This window comes from Salvelinus sp. IW2-2015, unplaced genomic scaffold, assembly GCF_002910315.2.
Source record: "Salvelinus sp. IW2-2015 unplaced genomic scaffold, ASM291031v2 Un_scaffold10121, whole genome shotgun sequence".
Lineage (NCBI taxonomy): Eukaryota > Metazoa > Chordata > Actinopteri > Salmoniformes > Salmonidae > Salvelinus > Salvelinus sp. IW2-2015.
In genome coordinates this window covers 1-6,009 of record NW_019951379.1, presented here as the reverse complement: position 1 = coordinate 6,009, position 6,009 = coordinate 1, and the positions used below count along the sequence as shown (strand labels likewise).

General features: G+C 43.9%; 2 long non-coding RNA genes across 2 annotated transcripts; both read left to right on the top strand.

The window, feature by feature from the left end:
- Positions 1–1,437: 1,437 nt before the first annotated feature.
- Positions 1,438–2,235, top strand: LOC139027338 (uncharacterized). The gene is made up of 2 exons (XR_011479421.1): positions 1,438–1,530; positions 1,764–2,235. It is a non-coding gene; the product is annotated as an uncharacterized lncRNA (long non-coding RNA).
- A 345-nt stretch (positions 2,236–2,580) lies between these two features.
- Positions 2,581–3,172, top strand: LOC139027336 (uncharacterized). The gene is made up of 2 exons (XR_011479420.1): positions 2,581–2,862; positions 2,971–3,172. It is a non-coding gene; the product is annotated as an uncharacterized lncRNA (long non-coding RNA).
- Positions 3,173–6,009: the final 2,837 nt, after the last annotated feature.

Genomic DNA, 6,009 nt, shown 5'->3' with positions numbered 1-6,009 from the left:
GATGCCCCGAGAGACGCTCTGGAGACCAGACGCGTTGAGCCGGCTTCATGGCACCTGGCTCAATGCCCAATCTAGCCCTGCCAGTGCGGGAGGTGGAATAACCCGCACCGGGCTATGCACAGTACAGGAGACACCGTGCGCTCTACCGCATAACACGGTGTCTGCCCGTACTCTCGCTCTCCACGGTAAGCTCGGGGAGTTGGCGCAGGTCTCCTACCTGACTTCGCCACACTCCCTTGTAGCCCCCTCCCCAAGAAATGTTTTGGGCTGACTCGCAGGCTTCCTACCGCGTCGTCGTGCTGCCTCCATTCGCCGGTATCCCTCCTGCACTGTTCCAGAGAATCCCAGGCGGGCTCCGGCATTCGCCTGGGTCGACGCCCACCTGTCGATCTCCTCCCACGTAGTATAGTACAGATCCTGCTCCCATTGCCATAAATCCTGTGTATGTTCCTGCTGCCGCTTGACACGCTGCTACAAACACTGTCTGCTTCAACTAATAACACACAAATTAGTGTATTGTTCTTGTCTATATTGAATACATAATTTAAACATTCACAGTGTAGATTGGAAAAAGTATGTGAAGCCCAAACTAATGACTTCTCCAAAAGCTAATTGGAGTCAGGAGTCAACTGACCTGGAGTCCAATCAATGAGACGAGATTAGAGATGTGGTTAGAGCTGCCCTGCCCTAAAAAACACTCACACAGTCTGAGTTTACTATTCACCAGAAGCATTGCCTGATTGTGAACCAGGCCTCAAACAAAAGAGATCTCAGAAGACCAAGATTAACCTATTTAATCCCATCAGTCACAATAGTGACCGTAAAAAAACTTTTCCAGTTATAAGGCTCTATAACTGTTACTGAATGACGTATCAATGCATGTCCAGTTATAAGGCTCTATAAATGTTACTGAATGACGTACAATGCATTTCCAGTTATACGGCTCTATAAATGTTACTGAATGACGTATCAATGCATTTCCAGTTATAAGCTCTATAAATGTTACTGAATGACGTACAATGCATTCCAGTTATAAGGCTCTATAAATGTTACTGAATGACGTATCAATGCATTTCCAGTTATAAGGCTCTATAAATGTTACTGAATGACGTATCAATGCATTTCCAGTTATAAGGCTCTATAAATGTTACTGAATGACGTATCAATGCATTTCCAGTTATAAGGCTCTATAAATGTTACTGAATGACGGATTCAATGCATTTCCAGTATAAGGCTCTATAAATGTTACTGAATGACGTATCAATACATTTCCAGTTATAAGTCTCTATAAATGTTACTGAATGACGTATCAATGATTCCAGTTATAAGGCTCTATAAATGTTACTGAATGACGTATCAATGCATTTCCAGCAAATATTGAAATAAATGAGGGTCTCAATGAAAGATGGCATGTCACATGTTTAGTGTAATTGTCACATGTTTAGTGTAAATTGTCACATGACCAGAGCTGTTCACTTCCTGGTTGCACCATGAGAAGGAGATGGCTGCATCAAAGCTCCCAAACTAAAGGTTAGTAAAGTATGTTACTATAAAGATAGGACAAAGATCTTTGGTACACATCATCTGAAGGTGCTAGTATTGATATATGCATTTGAAATGACTCGACTTTGCAGTGTGGTCATAGAATGAGTAAACATGTTGACAGCAACAATAGTGAACGGCGAGATAACACAGTGCATCGAGGTAAACACATACTGATACACATACATAGTTCTTGTTCTTCTACTCTGTTCTTCTTTTAGTTTCACTTTGAGTCAAGTTCTGGATATGTTGGATCTAGGTGATCTAGGCCCAGACAAGGCATGCAACATTGCAGTTATCCCTCAAAATGAGAAAGATGCTGTCCTGAGTGATTGTGATAGCGATGGGTCAGATATGGACTATGAGGGGGAGACAGGCCATTTGCCAGCCAGGTGTTGAATGTATATGCTGAACCTATCGCCAACAGATCATGACAGGAACACCGTTATCAGTGGTGATGACCTACCCCTCACCACCCCCCTCCTCCCCCATCCACACCCTCCCCCACCCCCCTCCCCCGTTGATAATGAAGCGCCAACAGCCTCTACTCGCCAGAGGGTCCAGCCAGAAGAGCCAAGGCCTCTACAAGCCATAGGGGTCAGCCAGAAGAGCCAAGGCCCTCTACAAGCCATAGGGGTCAGCCAGAAGAGCCAGGGCCTCTACAAGCCATAGGGGTCAGCCAGAAGAGCCAAGGGCCTCTACAAAGCCATAGGGTCAGTCGAAGAGCCAAGGAAAAGCTGCAGGTGGTCAAAAATAAAGATTGAGTGTTCAAACGATCGAAGAGGCCTGCCACCGATGTGATTCCAAAACACATAGTATACAGCCCAAATATGCAAAGGTTTGGCACGAAACCACTGAGCCACGGAAGGAGATCTTTACTGGCTGCTACTGTTGAAGACTAGGCAAGATATGACAAGGATTCTCACTGGCCAATCAACACGATGCACCGGTCCAGAGATGTCGTCGTTATGACAAACGCACTACCATGCATGTGAGAAATGCAAGCACCACTCGCACATGAGTGCTTCAAGAATATACCAAAGACAGTAGAAAAGGAGATAAGAGCGAATGAAAAAGACAATTAAAGAAAATGATAAGTCAATAAAGGGTGAGGAGAGCAGTACAACGGACTCTAGGAAGAAAAAACAAGTCAATAAAGGGTGAGGAGAAGCAGTACAACGGACTCTAGGAAGAAAAGACAAGTCTATAAAAGGGTGAGGAGAAGCAGTACAACGGACTCTAGGAAGAAAAGACAAGTCAATAAAGGGTGAGAGAGAAGCAGTACAACGGACTCTAGGAAGAAAAGACAAGTCTAAAAGGGTGAGGAGAAGCAGGACAATGGACTCTAGGAAGAAAAAGACAAGTCAATAAAGGGGTGAGGAGAAGCAGTACAACGGACTCTAGGAAGAAAAGACAAGTCCACTAAAGGGTGAGGAGAAGCAGTACAACGGACTCTAGAAGAAAAGACAAGTCTATAAAGGGTGAGGAGAAGCAGTACAACAGACTCTAGGAAGAAAAGACAAGTCTATAAAGGGTGAGGAGAAGCAGGACAATGGACTCTAGGAAGAAAAGACAAGTCAATAAAGGGTGAGGAGAAGCAGTACAACGGACTCTAGGAAGAAAAGACAAGTTCACTAAAGGTGAGGAGAAGCAGTACAACGGACTCTAGGAAGAAAAGACAAGTCTATAAAGGGTGAGGAGAAGCAGTACAACGGACTCTAGGAAGAAAAGACAAGTCACAAAGGGTGAGGAGAAGCAGTACAACGGACTCTAGGAAGAAAAGACAAGTCTATAAAGGGTGAGGAGAAGCAGGACAATGACTCTAGGAAGAAAAGACAAGTCAATAAAGGGTGAGGAGAAGCAGTACAACGGACTCTAGGAAGAAAAGACAAGTCACTAAAGGGTGAGGAGAAGCAGTACAAGGAAGAAAAGAAAAGTTGACGAAAAAGAATCAAAACGACTGAAATGTTTTGGATAAAAAGGTCAGTTGATTCAAGACGTCCTGTATGACAGTAGGTCTGACTGATCACAGTTCAAAATAGTGAGCACAAACTAATCGTGCACTTGGTTCTGAAGCCTCTATATATATATATTATTTTGTTCAGTGTCGGCCTCTACTTGAATGCATATTCTACAGGCTACCTCTGTCCTAATGGACCTTTTATGTTCAGTGTAGGACTCTACTTGATGCATATTCTACAGGCTACCTCTATCCTAAATGTTACCTTTATGTTCAGTGTAGGCCTCTACTTGAATGCATATTCTACAGGCTACCTCTATCCTAAATGTTACCTTTATGTTCAGTGTAGGCCTCTACTTGAATGCATATTCTACAGGCACCTCTATCCTAAATGTTACCTTTATGTTCAGTGTAGACCTCTACTTGAATGCATATTCTACAGGCTACCTCTATCCTAAATGTTACCTTATGTTCAGTGTAGGCCTCTACTTGAATGCATAATCTACAGGCTACCTCTATCCTAAATGTTACCTTTATGTTCAGTGGGAATGAATCACACGACTGCTATACAGTTGTTAGTGAATGTTGCACTAAAATGTCACAATGAAAATGTTACCATGAATATTGCACTAAAGTACAAGTTCAAATGTTACAATAAAGTTACAATATTAATGTTTCAGTACATGTTGTACTAAAGTAACAATGTTTGAAATACGTTGATGGTTGTTGTCTTTGTCTTTGCTCTCCAGTATTCAATCGTGTTGTATAAGGGTTTTTGATGTGTAATATAGTCACACTAGAATGTGATGGGGCATTCTAGTGGCAATGCTGGGGACTGCTAGTGACAGAAGTTTTAAAAATGTGTTAATAACTGGGCTGGGACTGCTAGTGACAGAGTTTTAAATGTGTTAATAACGTGGGCTGCGGGACTGCTAGTGACAGAGTTTTAAATGTGTTAATAACTGGGCTGGGGACTGCTAGTGACAGAGTTTAAATGTGTTAATAACTGGGCTGGGAGCTGCTATGTGACACAGTTTTAAATGTGTTAATAACTGGGCTGGGGACTGCGAGGTGACAGAGTGTTTACATGTGTTAATACTGGGCTGGGGCTGGCTAGTGACATACATGGCACCAGCCTTACGCATGGTGTCCCCGGTTCGCCTACACAGCCCAGTGCGGGTTATTCCACGTCCCCGCACTGGTCGGGCTACGGGGAGCATACAACCAGGTAAGGTTGGGCAGGCTCAGTGCTCAAGGGAGCCAGTACGCCTGCACGGTCCGAACCAGTACGCCTGCACGGTCCGGTATTTCCGGCGCCACCTCCCCGCCCCAGCCCAGTACCACCAGTGCCTACACCACGCACCAGGCTTCCTGTGCGTCTCCAGAGCCCTGTTTCTCCTCCACGCACTAGCCCTGTGGTGCGTGTCTCCAGCCTATTACCACCAGTGCCTACACCACGCGCCAAGCCTCCTGTGCGTCTCCAGAGTCCTGTGCATCCTGTTGCTGGACCCCGCACTAGCCCTGAGATGCATGTCCCCAGCCCGGTACCACCAGTTCCGGCACCACGCACTAGGCCTAATGTGCGTCTCCAGGGTCCAGTATGCCATGTTCCTTCTCCCCTTCTGTGTCAGGTTTTTCGGCCGGAGTCCGCACCTTTGGCGGGGGGGTACGGTCACGCCCTGGCCTTAGTTATCTTTATTTTCTGTAATATTTTGGTTAGGTGTGACAGGGGGGATGTTTGTGTTTTTGTCTTGTCTTGGGTGGTTGTAGTGTCTAGGGGGTTTTGTTAGAGTGTATGGGTTAGTGTTGAGTGTAGGTTTCTAGGTATGTCTATGGTTGCCTGAATGGTTCTCAATCAGAGACAGCTGTCATTCATTTGTCTCTGATTGGGAGCCATATTTAAGGCAGCCATAGGCATTGGGCTGTTGTGGGTAATTGTCTGTCATTGTGTAGTGTTTAGTGTCAGCACGATTTGTTGTTTTTGTTTCGTCGTTATAATTAAAAAGAATGTATTTTTCACACGCTGCGTTTTGGTCCTCTCTTCCACGTCAAGACGATCGTGACAACCAGTGTATCTTTCATTTGCCATACAACAAGTATTTTTATGAAAAGTTTATGATGAGTTCTTTGGTCAGATTAGGTGAGTGTCCAAAATATCACTGGAGATTCTGGTGAATCGATGCTACGTATTCACAATGTATAATCAGGATTTCTAGCTCTAAATATGCACATTTTGGAACAAAACATAATTGTATTGTATAACATGATGTTATAAGACTGTCATCTGATGAATTTGTTCAAGGTTAGTGATTAATTTTATATCTTTTGCTGGTTTTTGCGAAAGCTACCTTTTGCGGTGAATAAATGCGTTTGTGTGTTTGGCTATTGTGGTAAGCTAATATAATTCTATATTGTGTTTTCGCTGTAAAACACTTAAAAAAATCGGAAATATTGGCTGGATTCACAAGATGTTTATCTTTCATTTGCTGTACACCATGTATTTTTCA